Below are 17,657 nucleotides of genomic sequence, written 5' to 3'. Positions count from 1 at the left end.
TATATGGGGCCCAAAGAGACAAAGAAAGGGAAACAAAATCACAGGAAAAAAATATAAAATTAGGCTCACAGGGACAATCCAGATCTAAAAAACCATTGAAAATAACTCAAAACTGCAGAGGGAGAGTCTGTAATAAGTGCAATTGGGAACCCTCAGTTTGAAAACATACACAGACAGGTGGTTGAAGAAAATTCAGAAAGATTTCAGAAGGGAGGATTAAGATCAGTCTAAAATACTTCAAGAAACATTTGATAGTTTCAAGGTAATACCTTTTGTTGTTACTATTTTTGTTGTTTGTGGTACTTTTGCTTTCATCTGAGAAAGCATATGTATATATTTCTTGAGGGAATGTGGTCAGAAAATTTATAAAGCTAGAGCTCTAAGTAAGACACACTAAAGATAAACCATGTTACAAAGATCTGTAATAGATAAAAGCTGATAATATTGGTCTAGGTTATATTCTTTATAGAATTATCCAATATGATGGTCAAACAGTCGATAAGATTTATGCCTAAGTGCTTTCATAACTCATCATGGAACATCGGTGGAAAGCATAGAGAAATGTAATAGGAAAACAAATGTGTGGATCCAAGAGCAAAGGGGTAAAAAGGAAAGCAGACGTCATAGCCTAGCCTTGTACATGGTGGAAATAGAAAACAGTAAGTAATCTAACACATGAAAGCTTTAAAACCCAAATTGAACAATTGTAAATGATGAAGAGTATACAGAAGCACAACACTAGAGGCATATTCCACTGCTACACAGAAAGAAGTGGTAAGTAGAAGTATTTCAATCACTACATGAAATAATATCAGTTATATCCCCATTACTTGTAAATTCAAAATTATGAAGAAAAATAGATATTTATTTATATTTATTTTAAATGTTTCTACTAACTGGGATCCTGAGGACAAAGTCTTAGGAAAAAATGATAGTGACCATGATTCCAAACTGAGACAAACAAGAGACAAAATATTACTTCTCCAGGAAGGAAAATTAATAGCTCTAAGAATTTCTAAATCTGATGCAATATCACAGTAACTGTTGCAAATGACCAAAACCGATTTTGAAACTATTAAAAAATAAATGACTCTCCCAAACTCTGGCCCTCCAGAAAATTGGTTAGTCTAGTAATTCCATTGCTATTGAAAATTTTAAACTTCTTCACTTCTAGAGAGAAGGTGTTGACTTACAATCTCTGGCAAAACCTGCAGCTTTGCTTGTTCTTAGTTCTTCATCTCTCAGTGACCCATAAAAGATCACCTGTTTCCTCTTCTTCTGTAATATTTTGTGAAAAATGCTGACACTCATGATATGGGGCCAAACTGGAACTTCAATATTGATAAACTTAGAAACTCTGAGACAAAGAAGGGCTTTTTCAGTACAGCATGGTCATCTCCAGGATGGAGAAATTCAGATATTCTACCAAAAGTATACATGGTTGGAGTTTAAGAGAATGGGTCAAAGAAAAATACAAGGCTATGAATATAGATTTGTAAGCTTGGTGGGCTCTTAAAAATATGGGCACTTTGTTCAGGAAAGAGAGAGAAAACTCATTCTCGGTTGGATGTCAGGAACCCAAGGTTAAAAGGAGAAATAAAAATCAAGAGGGATATTAAGTATGAGAGATCAAACCTAAAGGTAAACTGGGAAATGGGAAACTAAAGTAAATCCTGGTATTGTAGGTGTCACTGCTGCATATTTCAAAATTTGGCAAGAAAGCAGGAGTATTCGAATATCACATTTTTAAAAAGAAGACCATTAGACTATCTTGGAGTTTTCCTCAAAATGTGATTTATGATAACTCTAGAATCATAAGTATCCTTTGAATGGGACACTTCATCCAATTAATACTAAGTATTTAAGTAATAGATTAACAAAAAATCAAATAGATTTTGCAAGAATAAACTCACAGCCTTTCTCTTTTCTCCCCCCCCCCTTTTCCCCTATTTCCTTCCTCCCCGTTTCCCTACTTCTTCTCTCTAGATAACTAAACTTCTGCTAACAGTTTTGACTGTTAGCATATGGCTCTAAAGTGTACTGGCATGATTTGGGTATTATGACTTGATGGGCAATCTGTTTTATTTTCAAATTTTCCTATGGCAATATGGCTAGAGTACTAATACTCTGTTGTGTCCTCTTGACTAACTCTTTGGAAAACTGAGTCCCGTGATAGACTTCAGGTTGGGTTGATTTACCTTTATAAATACAAACAAAATACATCCGTTCAAAATGAAGAGATGAAGCCCAAGCTGCTGCTGACTGACATTCATTTCAACCCAGGCATCTGAAACAGTTATATTAGACAGAAAATGAGAAGAATGTGAAAGTGGAAAAGGCAGAACTTTATACTTTAATTTGTGGGGATTTAATATGAGATTTTGGTGTGTAGATATATAGATAGATAATTTTACATTCCTGGCAGTATATTATGACTTATGCTGACATTTGAGCTTGTTGCCTAGTCTTAACTCAGTTTTATTGAACAATTTGGCTAGGCATTATTAACGGTGGGAAATAAAAGTGAGCAGCAAATTTTTCATTAATAATAAGGTAACCCACTCCAGTATTCTTTCCTGGAGAATCCCATGGACAGAGGAGCCTGGTAGGGTACAAGTTCATAGAGTCGCAGAGTTGGACATGACTGAAGCAGCTTAGCACACCCGTGCACGTGCATGTTTCAGGTAATTTGTGAATGTCTCTTTTAGAACCCATTTCAGAGATTTCTGGGGGAAAGCTGAGATGCTCACCCTGGATGCTAAGGAAAACATATAAAGGAGTATTTCTTGCTATTGAAGAGGCATCTTGATAAAAATAGGATCAAGCATATATGAGCTGTGCTAGGGGCACCTCTTTACTGAGGGAGAAAACCTAATGTTAGTTATCCATAGCTTTGACTGTCAGGTTCAATGAGATAAGAGGAAAATAGTCTGGGAACTAGAAGAAAATATGCTTTCCTAACAGTAAGGAACTTCTACTCCACTCCGGGAGAGGAAGAGTTGTGGAATATCATTTATGGTTTTCCTTTAACTTCTCCTCATCAAAGAAGGAACTAATGCAGGTAAGTGCTCAATGCCTCCTTGTGGAGCCACGATATCAGAGGTCCCTGCACAGGTATAACCCAGCCTTTGACTCCCCATCTCTGTTGGAGCTGCCTGCCTCAATACAGAGTGTTTTCTTCCTGTCTATCCCTCTTTCATGTGTCAAGAACTTTGAGGCAGAGATCCCTACTCTACGGAGAAGTCCTATAATTTCTCAGTTCCTCAAATCATGTCTGAACAGATAGATGAGGTAGATTGCATTATTTTTTTTTCAAATAGCACTGACATCATTTCAGAAGCAAATGTTTGTGACCAAAAGGGACTGAAGTAAACTACATCATTATGAAAATATTCACTACTCTTACCAACTGAATGTATTATATATTCCTATCTATTGATGTCAAATGTGGCCATTAACTTGCTAAATTCATTAAACTATAATGGATAATAATCATGCCACTTCTAAGCAGAAGATTTAAGAGCCATCATGTGGAGAGTCAGCTTTTTGTTCCTCTCTAGAGTAAACTTGATAATGTTCCTACTCCTTAGCCTGGATTCTGGAATTAAAGAGACAGAAACCAGAGCCACAAGATGCTGACAGCCAAACCAAAGTTGCCATGTAATGTCAGCAAATTTTTATTGTGCTATGCCACCAAAATCTGGACATAAAATATGCTTGTTACTATAGCATAGCTTAGAGAAAGGTGACTGACATGGCAAGTGACAGTTATAATTAGGGCACTGCAGAAAAAATTCTAAATTGTGTGTCTCTGGGAGATAGTGGACATCCCACCAACTATTTATTAGAGTCAAGAAAGATGAAAACTCATTTTCTGCAGTGGCAAATAACTGGTGAAATTGTTTTCTGTTAAAAATTGCACCTGAAGATCTTGTGGCTTTAGGTAAAGTAAGAAAACAGAATTTGGAAATGTGATTAGTGTCCATGACTAATTTTATATATATTGTAAAACTCTATAAGGAAGAGTTGAGTTCAGGAAAGAATTGGCTAGTTTACAAACAGAGTAAAAGAGAATTTAGAACATCTAGAAATTCTATGACCTTCACAATTGGAAAATGCAACTGATTTTCACTTCCAACCATAAAACAGACAAAACTGAAAAATACAAAGGTCTACAAAACTTCAGTTTAGTGGCAAGACCAAATCAAAGAGAAATTATGAGTATAATTTTAAATGGTGTGAACTGGTAAATGGAGTACTCATTAGATCATTTCAGTTGGAAGATCCCCGGAGAAGGGCATGGCAACCCACTCCAGTATTCTTGCCTGGAGAATCTCCATGGACAGAGGAGCCTAGCAGGCTATATCCCATTGGGTCGCAAAGAGTCAGGCACAACTGAAGCAACTTAGCATACATGAACACACAGGAAAGTCAAGTAGCCCTTACTTAAATCTAAAGAAAGAGACTTTTTTTTTTTTTTTACAAGAAAATATAAGAAGCTGATCATGTTTTTGAGAGTTGTGCCTCCAATAGAACTATTAGTCAGGTTGAAAAGGAAAGAGGATTTTAGGAAGCAAGTGCCTAATCAAGTGTGTTCTACATATCCTGAGTATAGGAACCCTTATGAAATCAACATAAAAGAACATCAAAATTACTATGGAGCAGTGATTGCTAAGCACTTCACACTCTTTCCTTTTCTGAATTATAGGATTTACTGGGGTTATCTTGCCCCATTCCACTGTATAAACAGATTGTTTGGGAGACAAATGAATTCTCTTTAAGGTTCACAATTATCAGATTAGCAAAGTCACAGCTAGAGCTGATGCAGATAATCATTCATAGACACTGAACACGATTTCATGATTGATGTCACCCTTGAGGAGAGGGTTCATGTATCGGGTTAGCCAAAAAGTTTGTTTTGGTTTTTCCATAACAACTTATGAACTAACTTTTTGGCCAACCCAACACTTTGTGGGAGGAAAAGTAATAAATATTTGCACCCAAAGAGGCTATATTACTATAAAAATGATGGTTTCTTCCTAAGAGATAGATTATACATCTCTGCATGACTCAACCACCTCGTTCTTTGTGCTACCAGCCTAATAGTGTCCTGAACTGTGTCTGAACCTTCACTGTGGATTCTGGAATAAAGAAGATACAGAGCTTAGCATAGAGCCTAAGACAACCTACAGCCAACATGTAATGAAACAGGTAATAAATATTTGCTTTTGTAAGCCACAGATATTTGGAATAGTTTATTAACACAACATCACCTAACAAAAGCTGACTAATACAATGGTTGGTTCAATTAAAATGTCAAAGATGTACTACTAAGTTGAGTTCTCCAATTCAAATGCCTGTATTAAAGAAGATAAAAAGTTTATTTACAATCTTACACAAAAGTTTTCATCTCAATCAGTCTAAAACTTGCAAAACATTTCACTTCCAAAATTATTTGATTGCTTTATTTGTCCCAGACACTCAGTTAAGTGTTTCCCATGTATCATCCCATTCAGTCAGTTAGTTCAGTCACTCAGTCATGTCCGACTCTTTGTGACCCCATGGACTGCAGCATGCCAGGCTTCCCTGTCCATCACCAACTCCCCCAATCTTGCTCAAACTCATGTCCATCCCGTCAGTGATGCCATCCAACCATCTTATCCTGTCATCTCTTGCTCCTGCCTTCAATCTTTCCCAGCATCAGTATGTTTTCTAATGAGTCAGTTCTTCGCATCAGGTGGCAAAAGTATTGGAATTTCAGCATCAGCAGCAGTCTTTCCAATTGATTTCCTTTAGGATGGACTGGTTGGAAATCCTTGCAGTCCAAGGGACTCTTAAGAGTCTTCTCCAACATCACCAATTCTTCGGCACTCAGCTTTCTTTATGGTCTAACTCTCACATCCATACATGACTACTGGAAAAGCCATAGCTTTGACTAGACAGACCTGTCAGTAAAGTAATGTCTGCTTTTTAGTATACTAAGTTTCTCATAGCTTTCTTCCAAGGAGGAAGCATCTTTTAATTTCATGGCTGCAGTCACTGTCTGCATTGATTTTGGAGCCCAAGAAAATAAAGTCTGTCATCGTTTCCATTGTTTCCCCATATATTTGTCATGAAGTGATGGAACTAGATCCCATGATCTTCGTTTTTTGAATGCTTAGTTTTAAGCCGGCTTTTTCACTCTCCTCTTTCACCTTCATCAAGAGGCTCTTTAGTTTCTCTTCGCTTTCTGCCTTAAGGGTGGTATCATCTGCATGTCTGAAGTTATTGATATTTTTCCTGGCAATTTTGATTCCAGTTTATCTTCCCATTAAAACTCACCAAACCTCTAGGTATAAAATAGATAGCTAGCAGGAAGCTTCTGTAAGAACATAGGGAGCTCAGCTCGGTGCTCCCCTCTAGAGAGGGAGGTTCAGAAGGGAGGAGATATATGTATACATATGGCTGAATCACGTTGTTGTACAACAGAAACTAACACAATATTGCAAAGCAATTCTATTCTAATAAAAAAAAGAAAAGAAAAGAAAATTCACCAAATGTTATTGTTCCCTCTGCACTTAGTCACTCAGTCATGTCTGACTTTGCAGCTCCATGGACTGTAGCCCGCCAGGCTCATCAGTCCACGGGGATTCTCCAGGCAGGAATACTGGAGTGGGTTGCTATACCCCCCTCTCCTGGGGATCTTTACAACCCATGGATCAAATCCAGGTCTCCCACATTGTGGGCAGATTCTTTACCAACTGAGCCACCAGGGAAATCAACAGCTATCTGAATAGAAGTTTCATAACTTTTTCCAAGGCTGCTTGGCTCGTAAGTGCTCTAATTCTTGGTTCTGCATATCTAATCACTATTCTCAATTACGTAGGGTAAAATTTCCCTTCAAAAACGCTCTAGTTCTTAGAGTCTGCCAATAAACAATATTCATTATGTGAAATTAACATATCATTTGAAATATGCTTACTGTGATCTTTTCTTTAGGTCAAATGTCAGAACATGATCTGACCGCACATTCTGTGATAGGAGAATCTTAAAAATGACACTGTCACTTAAACTGAGTAACATGAAGCAACAAGCCATGTTAAATTCATTCTCCTTCCCATCTGCATCCCTATGATAGAGAGTATAACCAAGGAACATTCTAAACCTAAGGGGAGAAAAGTCCTTCCAATCCCATTCAGCTGGTTTTCTCCCCTCAGGCTTCAACCTAAGGAGAGCACCTCCTACAGCTATAGCAGCAATGAAGGCAGCAGATGTTTTCTCTTTGGCTAGACTAAAATTGAATACTAAAAATCACCGCAGCTCTGTCCCCTGCTTTTCCTGAACAATCCGGCAAACCAATACAGCTCTGATGGAAAACACACTGCAGTTGTTTTACCACTGAGTTTGCAATGCAGTTGGAATAGTAGGAAGAGTATCAGGCTTAGAATTAATTCCCATGTATTATTCTAACAGGCTCAAAATCCTTAAGAAAATGGTCCTTTCTATGCCAGGAGTTTGTCTTTATCTGCAAAAGGAGAATGCATGCATGTGTGCTCAGTCATGTCTGACGCTTTGCTGCCAGGCTTCTCTGTCTGTGGAATTTCCAGGCAAGAATAGAGTGGGCTGCCGTTTCTTACTCCAGGGAAAAAGGGGAATAATATCTCACAAATTTGTTGGGCTGTTTAAATTAAGGCAATTAAAAATGAGATAACATATTGACCAGAATAGGCTAAGTGATTCTGTTAGAAACAACCTTCAATTCTCATCAGTTTAAGGGAATACAGATTTATTTCTCTTTATATGTGTGATCTGTGGTTGGTGAGCTCTATGGATCAGGGGCTAATTCACAGTCACACAGGGGCTGAAAGACAACACCGTATTGGAGTCACATTAGCCTGCATTTGTGACCTTCTTACTAAAAATTAAATGCCCCAATCAGAAAATGACAATGTTGCTTCCAATCACAGGTTATGGCTCTAACTAACTGAAAGGATTCTAGTAAGCAAATCCTTCTTATGGTCAACAGAAAACAGATGAGAACAATAGATGGGTAATTTCCAGAAGACTCTTTCATATGCAGTGTTGTGACATATACATGCCTTAATATTTGTGCAGACACATTATAATTATAAAATCATGTTATTTGAACAGTATTTTCACAATTACACTTAACTATTCCCTTCTTGCTGCTGCCTACACAATCATAATTGGAGATAAGATCTAGTATTGAGATTCTTCACAACTGGAATATTAACTAAGCATATATAAGCACTAACAGAATTTTCTGAAGAAACATCATTAAGTCATTTAAGAAATAAGCAGAGGCTCATGAAATGAGACAGAACTGAACACTGAATAATTGAAAAACACTAAGGGAGAAATGACGTACAACAGGAAAAGTAACCTCCAGCACAGGATTGAAACAACAAGATGATTACATTTGCTGAGATTAAAAAGTCTTTGAACTCTTTCATCTTATGTCCTTGTCTGATAACTAATTAGATTTCTCAGTGTTAATCTGGTTTTTATTTGCATTTTCAAGTTGAAAACTCAAGTTATATATCAGATAATTACAATGGTGCATAACTATACTTATATTAATTTTAACTGTTACTCTTTTGGTGGCTAAATATCCTGTGTTCCAACTGCTTCACCCAGAGAACTGTAATAAGTCTCTATGTTGGACCTTACGATCTGGTATTTATGCTTCAAAATCAATTTGCTTAATTTGAGGGTCCTTCCTTTCATGGCTCTATACTAAACCAAAAGGACTTGGTAGAGTCATTAAGACTATTTTGTCTTAAAATTTCTTAATGGTGACATCAATCATAAAGAAATTTCAAAGATTGTTGTTATTATTACTGTGGGAGAAGCATGTATATATAGAAAAACACAGGCCTATATGTTCAATAATGTTTTAAGAATGTTAAAATTCTAATATTCTTTAATCAGTCAGATAAAATCATTGCCCCTAAGTTAGGGGATTATGGCAATAAGAATAGATATATCATATATAGGAAAGCTATTTTTAGGGAAGAAAGTTATTAGAACAAGCTACATGATAGCCATCTGGTAAGAGGGGGACTCCATTATGTGGAATCTGTGTGCTGGGTATTCCTTGCTAAGAAGACATATGAAAACAGAACCAAAAGTATACTACAATGTTCAGTAATCAAGAATGGTGCTCCACAGTGAAAAGGCTATTTTTCTACACACTTGAGTTGGAAGTCAGAATCTTAAACTAAGCAAAAAAATCTGAAAGGTCTAGAGAGTGAGACTAGAGAAAGAGAAAAGGTTTGAGAAACTTGAGTTTATTTTATCTATGGTACACAACAGAAGCACCACATGAACCCTTGGTGAAGACACAGCAGGCCTAGACACATGAATGTTTCTAATCAGCTAAGACCCATACCAACATGAAGCAGCCAGACCTGTGCAAGGTTAACTAAGCCTAGAGGTGGAACTGTTGACTGTTTCCTGAAAGTTACAAGCTGTGTTTCTAAACAAATTTAACATTAAAGCTAATCAATTATCTGTACCGAGAGAGAAGTTAGAAAAACCTATCCTACTGTGTTTAAAACAAATATTTTTAAATTATTTTCAAATATCACTTATTGCTTATAATGGGTAGATATTTTTAAATAATTTAAAAATATTATTTTTCAAACAAAAACCTTTGACTGTGTGGCTCACAATGAACTGTGGAGAATTCTGAAAGACATGGGAATACCAGACCACCTGACCTGCCTCTTGAGAAACCTGTATGCAAGTCAGGAAGCAACAGCTAGAACTGGACATGGTACAACAGACTGGTTCCAAATAGGAAAAGGAGTACGTCAAGGCTATATATAGTCACCCTGCTTATTTAACTTATATGCAGAGTACATCATGAGAAACACCAGGCTGGATAAAACACAAGCTGGAATCAAGATTGCTGGGAGAAATATCAATAACCTCAGATATGCAGATGACACCACCCTTATGGGAGAAAGTGAAGAAGAATTAAAGAGCCTCTTGATGAAAGTGAAAGAAGAGAGTGAAAAAGTTGGCTTAAAGCTCAACATTCAGAAAACTAAGATCATGGCATCCGGTCCCATCACTTCATGGGAAATAGATGGGGAAAGAGTGGAAAAAGTGGCTGACTTTCTTTTTCTGGGCTCCAAAATCACTGCAGATGGTGACTGCAGCCATGAAATTAAAAGATGCTTGCTCCTTGGAAGGAAAGTTATGACCAACCTAGACAGCATATTAAAAAACAGAAACATTACTTTGCCAACAAAGGTCCATCTAGTCAAGGCTATGGTTTTTCTAGTAGTCATGTATGGATGTGAGAGTTGGACTGTACAGAAATCTGAGCGCCAAAGAATTGATGTTTTGTGTTGGAGAAAACTCTTGACAGTCCCTTGGACTGCAAGGAGATCCAACTAGTCCATCGTAAAGGAGATCAGTCCTGGGTGTTCTTTGGAAGGACTGATGCTGAAGCTGAAACTCCAATACTTTGTCCACCTGAAGCAAAGAGCTGACTCATTTGAAAAGACCCTGATGCTGGGAGGATTAGGGGCAGGAGGAGAAGGGGATGACAGAGGATGAGATGGTTGGATGGCATCACCAACACAGTGGACATGAGTTTGGGTAAACTCTGGGAGTTGGTGATGGACAGGGAGGCCTGGCATGCTGTGGTTCATGGGGTCACAAAGAAGCGGACGTGACTGAGCAACTGAATTGAACTAAACTGAACTGATTCAATGAAGCTCTCCCTACCCCCACATATATATTAAAAAGCTAGAAACAGTAGCTTTTACTCTCAGGCTAAAATTCTGAAGACTTATCTTCTGATACATAAAAATACCAGGTGTCTGTGACCATTCATATTTTCAAGTTCCTTTTCTGGAGTTTATTTCCTGTAAAAGGTATTTGAATTATTGTCCAGGTAATTATTATGATATGATAGCTGGAGAACTTCTGCTCTTAAAAAATTGAAAGATTTCTCTGGAAAAGAATTTAAGATTCAGTTTGAAGCTAGAGAATCAGATTAGAGCCTGAAGAAACTGGTTCTCCACAAACTAGCATAAGGAAAATAATTGGAGAGAAGGAAGAAAGGAAAAAGGAAAGGCAGAGGAAGAGGAAGAAAAGAAGGAAAGTTACAAGCTGCTGATATCATGATTCGTGATTTTCTGACAAGTTAAAGGCTTAAATTTTTCTGACAAAGGATATCTGAAAATGGGAATAGGACCTTGGGCTGATGAAAGAGCTAGTATGCTGATTACTTATAACTTTACACCCATTAGCATTCAAGGATAGTGACAAAAGTTAGAAATTCAGAAAGTGATGTCCTCAGATATTTTACCACCTTCAGTACAGTATACATAGTCAAAAAAAAAAGGTAAATAAAATAGAAATATATAAGAAATATTATAAATATATAATATTCTTATAAGAATATAAGAAACTGTATTGAAAAATATGATAATTGAAGTTAATTTCAACATAATTTTTGATTTATAATATTAAAATATACAAAACTCTGGAAGAAAAATCAGAGATGATCTTAAAGAGAAAGTGTGAAATCAAGAAGATTTTTATATTATTTAACATAGGATAGAAATAGGAAATAAATCCGAACAATAGTAGAAATAGAAAACCTAAAATATATCTTTAAAACTTTTAAGGGTAACCTATATAAACACAGCAACAGAAGTGCAAATGTAACTGTATACAGCTGGAGGGAGAAAAGAAGATAAAATATCTCAGCCCAAGGGTAGGAAGGAAATATTAACAAAATAGAAAGACAAAATAATCAATGGAAAAACATGAAGACTGCAGAAAAAAGTCCTAAAGCATAATGATCAGTAAAAATGAGAATGAATTAAACTTCCTATTTTATGGCGGGTTCTCTAAGATTTGGTATTCTCCACCTTAATATAACCACTCATACACACATTCAAGGTGTTAGTTGCTTAGTAGTGTCCAACTCTTTGGGACCCCATGGACTGTAGCCCACCAGGCTCCTCTGTCCATGAGATTTTCCAGGCAAGATACTGGAATGAACTGTCATTTCCTTCTCCAGGGCACCTTCCCCACCCAGGGATCAAATCCAGGTCTTTTGCATTGCAGGTAGATACCATCTGAGCTACCAGGAAAGCCTTACATTCAAGGTAATTTTATAAAACTCACTTAGATTAAGATAATACCCTCTCAAAGTGGAAAAAGTGGGAAATGAGTCTAGAAAGACTTTGGTTAAATATGTTGGGTTAAAAATAAACTTCCTCCTAAAATACCCATGAAATGAGAATAAAAAGATTAAAAAGCTTCCACAAAGAAAAATAAAGGAGACAAAAAAAGTTGATGAGGTATGAAAATCATGGAAGCTGGAAAGTAAATGGGTGAGGGGGAACTTCACAAAGCACATAAAACTAACACTTCAGTTTACAAGGGTCATCTAATGGGGGGAAATGTGGGTTCAAGCTATAGATTCTGGGTGAAGCTTCAGTATGAGAGGCAATAAGCCCCTCTAAAGGCACAGACATTACTTTGCAAACAAAGTTTTGTCTAGTCAAAGCTATGACTTTTCCAGTAGTCATGTATGGATGTGAGAGTTGGACCAAAGAAGACTGAGCACTGAAGAATTGATGCTTTTGAACTGTAGTGTTGGAGAAGACTCTTGAGAGTCCCTTGGACTGCAAGGAGATCCAACCAGTCCATCCTAAAGGAAATCAATCTTGAATATACACTGGAAGGACTGATGCTGAAGCTCCAATACTTTGGCCACCTGATTGGAAGAACTGACTCATTTGAAAAGACCCTGATGCTGGGAAAGATTAAAGGCAGGAGGAGAAGGGGACAACACAGGATGAGATGGTTGGATGGCATCACCAACTCAATGGACATGAGTTTGAGCAAGCTCCGGGAGATGGTGAAGGACAGCAAAGACTGGTGTGCTGCAGTCCATGGGGTCGCAAAGAGTCGGACAGGACTGAGTGACTGAACAACAATAACAAGAGGCTTTACAACCTAGTATCAATGTCGACTATACTTACTACTCTGGCAAAAACAATGAGATTTATTATTTGGATATTCAAAGGCAGACTAACAGAGATTAAGTGATAGTATATACAAGAATGCAGAGACCTTCTCTCTCCACTTACCTACTCCTCAGTCTCCTTTCCTAGTTTGGCTGAATATCCTCCAGGGAGAAGGTTGGAAGATTTCTCTCTGGGGAAATGACTTAGAAACAAGTGGTATCATGTCCCCCAATTAAAATAGTCCACCAGTTGAAAAGTCTCAGGTTTCTTTTTAAACATCCAGTATTGCTTAATTGTTAAATATAAATAGAAAATCAAATTGTTCCACATGTTAGAGAAAGATGTTATCATGGAAATTAGAAGTCAGAATGAAGGGGGGAAAGAAATACAGAAAATCAAAGACAAAACAAAGACAATAAAGGAAATCCATGAAAACTTTATACATACATATTACATATATATATTGTGGTTGTTTAGTCACTGAATTGGTCCCACTCTTTTTGTGATCCCATGCTCCCCTGTCCATGGGTTTCTCCAGGCAAGAACACTGGAGTGGGTTGCCACTTCCTTCTCTAGGGGATCTTCCCAACCCAGGGATCGAGCCTAGGTGGTTCAATATAAATAAACTCAGGCTTCACAGGTAAAGAACCCACTTGCCAATGCAGGAGACATAAGAGACATGGGTTTGATCCCTAGGTTGGGAAGATCCCCTGGAAGAAAGGCATGGCAACCCACTCTAGTATTCTTGCCTGGAGAATCCCATGAACAGAGGAGCCTGGAGGGCTACAGTCCATGTGGTCACAAAGAGTCGGACACCACTAAAGCAACTTAGCGGGCACACATACATAAACTGATATAGTCAGAGAGAGAGAAAAAATATATCAAGCATCTGTGAAATAATAGGATACACTTAAGGGAAAAAGTATTCTGAAATCAATAGTGGCATCTTCTGATTTTCTCCCTGGAGGATGTAGTTGTTGAGCCAAATTAGGGAAGGAACTTGAGGAGGTGAGTTGAGAAGGTAGGTCTCTGCATTCTCTGTGCTGAGTTTCACTTAATTACTGTTTAATGCACAAAAGCATCTCACCAAGGAGTTCCCCACGTTCCCTGGAGCCAACTGGACTCTGTATTTACATCTGAGTGCCTATCACAATCCGGTAAAACATAATCATTGTAAGTAAAAACATTTGAGACTTTCTTATTAGAAAGTAAAGTAAATGACTAAATTTGCTAATTAAAAAAAAATTCTGGGTCATTTTTGTATCTTTTTGGGCCAGCTCTAGGTCTGCATGCTTCTCTGGATAATAATTTATTACTTCTCATCATTTTTCTCAAGTGCCAGACGTTGGTCATAAAATAACAGTAGAATCCAATGTAAACAATATTATGTATAGAAACACTATATTTGTGAGACGAATTCTGGGAGATGAATAGTGTTTTTTTCTCAGTACTTCTGAGTACCTGGCAGGGATCAGTGAATAAAAGCTAACAAGTGAATAGATTCACTGGAGTTTTCAGGGTTCTGAAATGGCCCAGTAGTCCATACTCAGCTTTTATTTGTTTGATCCTGTCTCATTCAGAGAAACTAGTCTAACCCCTCATATTCTAACAATTTCAAAAAGAAAATTTTGCAAAAAAATATTAGTGAAATGATGAAATTGGAGCAGTGTTCTAGTATTAAGATAAAATACAAGCACTTGGTTTTATTATGAGAATTAGTTTCTGTCCCAATAATTTTTCAAAATGCTAATGCTTTCAAAAGATCATAAATCTTACTTAAATTTCCCATTATTTAAATTCAGTCAACTAATCAAATTATTAAATTTAAACTCCCTAGTTTCTATTACCAGTAATCTTTCTTACAACATAAAACATCAAATATACTTTGATTTTATTAGTGATTCACTTTAACTATAGAAATATTTGCCAGATATGTTAATAAAATATCTCTCAATCTTTAAATACATTTATAGCAATTTTGTATTTATAAGTAGCATGCTAAACTATTCCTAACTGTAGTAATATAAAGCAATTAGTTTAGTTTTAACAAAATTCACATAGTATTTTGTACCCTGTGAGTTAATTTCAATTTATCAAATAAATTATGGTAAATCAAAAGAATAATACCTAAATCCAACTATGCACAATCAATGTATCAGTTAGTAATTTTCTTCAGCTGTAACAGAACACCTCTGCTATCACACAAGGAAAAAAACAGAACTATTTTAAATTCATAGTTATCAAACTTTGCTGCATGTTAGAATCATTTGGGGAGCTCTGAAAATTCCCAATACCCAGACTGCATCCTACATAAATTAAATCAATATATCTTGGAATAGAACCCAGTCATCTCAAGTATTCAAAACTCTCCAAGTATTTCCAATTTGCAGCCAAGTTAAAAGCCAGTAGCTTAACAAAAAGATGAAAGGTAATTCTCCCTCCTGTAAAAGAGCAGTTTAGAGTTTACGTACAGCTTTACAAGGTCATCAGGGACTCAGCCTCCTAGTTTTCCACAGCTCTATACTTAAGAGCCTAGCTTCTATCTTGAAAGTCACCTCATTGTAAAAGATTTCTACTGAATCTCTAGTGATTACACCCCTGCTCTGGCAGGAATAGGAGGAAGTAAGAGGAAAAATGGGTTTGAGCCCTTTCCATTTATGGAGCCTACTCTTAAGTCCCACTTAACATTAACCCTTTCATCATGTAGGTGAGAAATCAGACATATGCAGATACCTACCAGAAAAGAAAACTAGAAAACACTTTCTTTTAGCTGGTCATATTGCCCAGTTACAAAAGATAGGGCTCAAGGTGCAGTCTCTTTCACACCACACTTAAAACACTACCAAGATGTTCCCATCTGCCTCCCGCATTGAAGTATATGAACATATTTTAAAACAGAAAAACTTTAGAAGCTATTCTCTTTTACCATTTGTTCTGACCCAAATTAATGTTGCATTCTATTTTTCCCCTTAGTGTCTTTGTTCCACTGAAAAAATACCTAGACCTTTCTCTTCTATCTCTATTCAAATAATTAGAAGAAATAAAAATTAACTTTCTGAAATGCCAACAGGTGGGGTAGACAGTTAGCAATACATCTAAAGAAAGTCATGAGTGTAGACACAGCCTGGATCTTATTATTTTTGATGGTGTCAATCAGTCTCCTAATATATAAGCTGATGCTTAAAAGTTGGCAGGTATTAGACTGGTATTCATTTCATTGATATACTTCTAAGACACAAGTATTGCATTTCCACTCATCATGAATTGTATTTCCAAATATCTCTTTTATACTTTTGAGAGAATAAATTTTGAATTACAGTTATGTCACTTGGTATTCTCACATCACTTCTTATGCAGAAAAAATAATATATTGCTATAAATTTTATACATAAACCCCTTTTATTATTCCTCCTACAAATTTATGAAAGCTCTAGTCATTCACTAAAGAAGCAGCAGCTCAGTAACAACTTAGAAAATAAAAACAGAAAGATAATATGTTATTTTTTGCTTTCACAAAGATAAGGGAAAATAAGAACTAAATTCTTTTTGTACTAAAAAAAAAAAAAAAAAAAGACTCTTTAACATTTAAAATGTCTCCATACTACATTTGGAGTACCTGAAAGTTAGGTAGCTAAAAGCAACGTCTCTATAAGTTAAGATGAAAAGAAATCTAGTTTTACTTACAAAATTTTTGACGTTTCATTAAGATGATTGGGGAAATCTTTGTACTGATGGATCCCATGTATGTTTCAATATATGAATGATTTTCCTAAATAAAAACAGTAATAAATTGCATGTTCTAATTGATTTAATTGGAATATTGTTAAACAATGTAAATATAAGACTGAGATGACTTTTTTCACTGAAAAATATTCAAAACAATGAACTAAAAAGGATACTGATAATTCTACCAAATAACATGAACCAGATCACTTCCCAGTAGGCAACATAAGATGCCACTGTAATCTGTGGTGAAAATATGTGCATTTTTTAAGTTTAAGACAAATTTTTTAAAGCAATAAAATGAAAATCCTATTAACATGTGCCTGGCACAGGTCAATCAGGAAACAACTTTTAAAATAACATTTCAGAATTTTTAGAAAATAGCATACAGTATTTAGAAAAGCTGATCCAGATCAAAAGGAAGACTAAGATTCAGAATATTGAATTTTATAGTTTGAAATCTAAACACAGCTACCATAACATATTTTACTGATAATCAGTCAGATGAGAATAACTATTAGGAACCAACATGTCTCTAAGAAAGAAAGTTTGGGTTTAATATTTATTATAATATAAATGTCTCCAAAATACACAGATGTGGATAGGAATATTACAACAGCATAACAATGAACAAGAAGGAAAAATAAAAAGTTTATGATGCATATTTTCCAAAGAGAACAATCAACTGGAAAACTATACACATGTACAGTGTATATACATGATCATGGCATCCAGTCCCATCACTTCATGGAAAATAGATGGGGAAACAGTGTAAACAGTGCAGACATTATCTTGGGGGCTACAAAATCACTGCAGATGGTGACTGCAGCCATGAAATTAAAAGACACCTGCTCCTTAGAAGAAAAGTTATGACCAACCTAGACAGCATATTAAAAAGCAGAGACATTACTTTGTCAACAAAGGTCCATCTAG

General features: G+C 36.2%; 1 long non-coding RNA gene across 1 annotated transcript in view; it reads right to left on the bottom strand.

The window, feature by feature from the left end:
• LOC139038612 (uncharacterized) overlaps nt 1–16,763 on the bottom strand; it is a 219,256-nt gene extending 202,493 nt beyond the window's left edge. Inside the window, exon 1 of the long non-coding RNA XR_011491636.1 lies at nt 16,686–16,763. This is a non-coding gene — a long non-coding RNA (uncharacterized lncRNA). The remainder of the gene's footprint in view (nt 1–16,685) is intronic.
• Between the last annotated feature and the right edge of the window lie 894 nt (nt 16,764–17,657).

Source organism: Odocoileus virginianus, chromosome 16 (genome assembly GCF_023699985.2).
Source record: "Odocoileus virginianus isolate 20LAN1187 ecotype Illinois chromosome 16, Ovbor_1.2, whole genome shotgun sequence".
Classification (NCBI taxonomy): Eukaryota; Metazoa; Chordata; class Mammalia; order Artiodactyla; family Cervidae; genus Odocoileus; species Odocoileus virginianus.
Note: the sequence above shows the minus strand (reverse complement) of the source record. Positions and strands in the feature narration are given on the sequence as shown.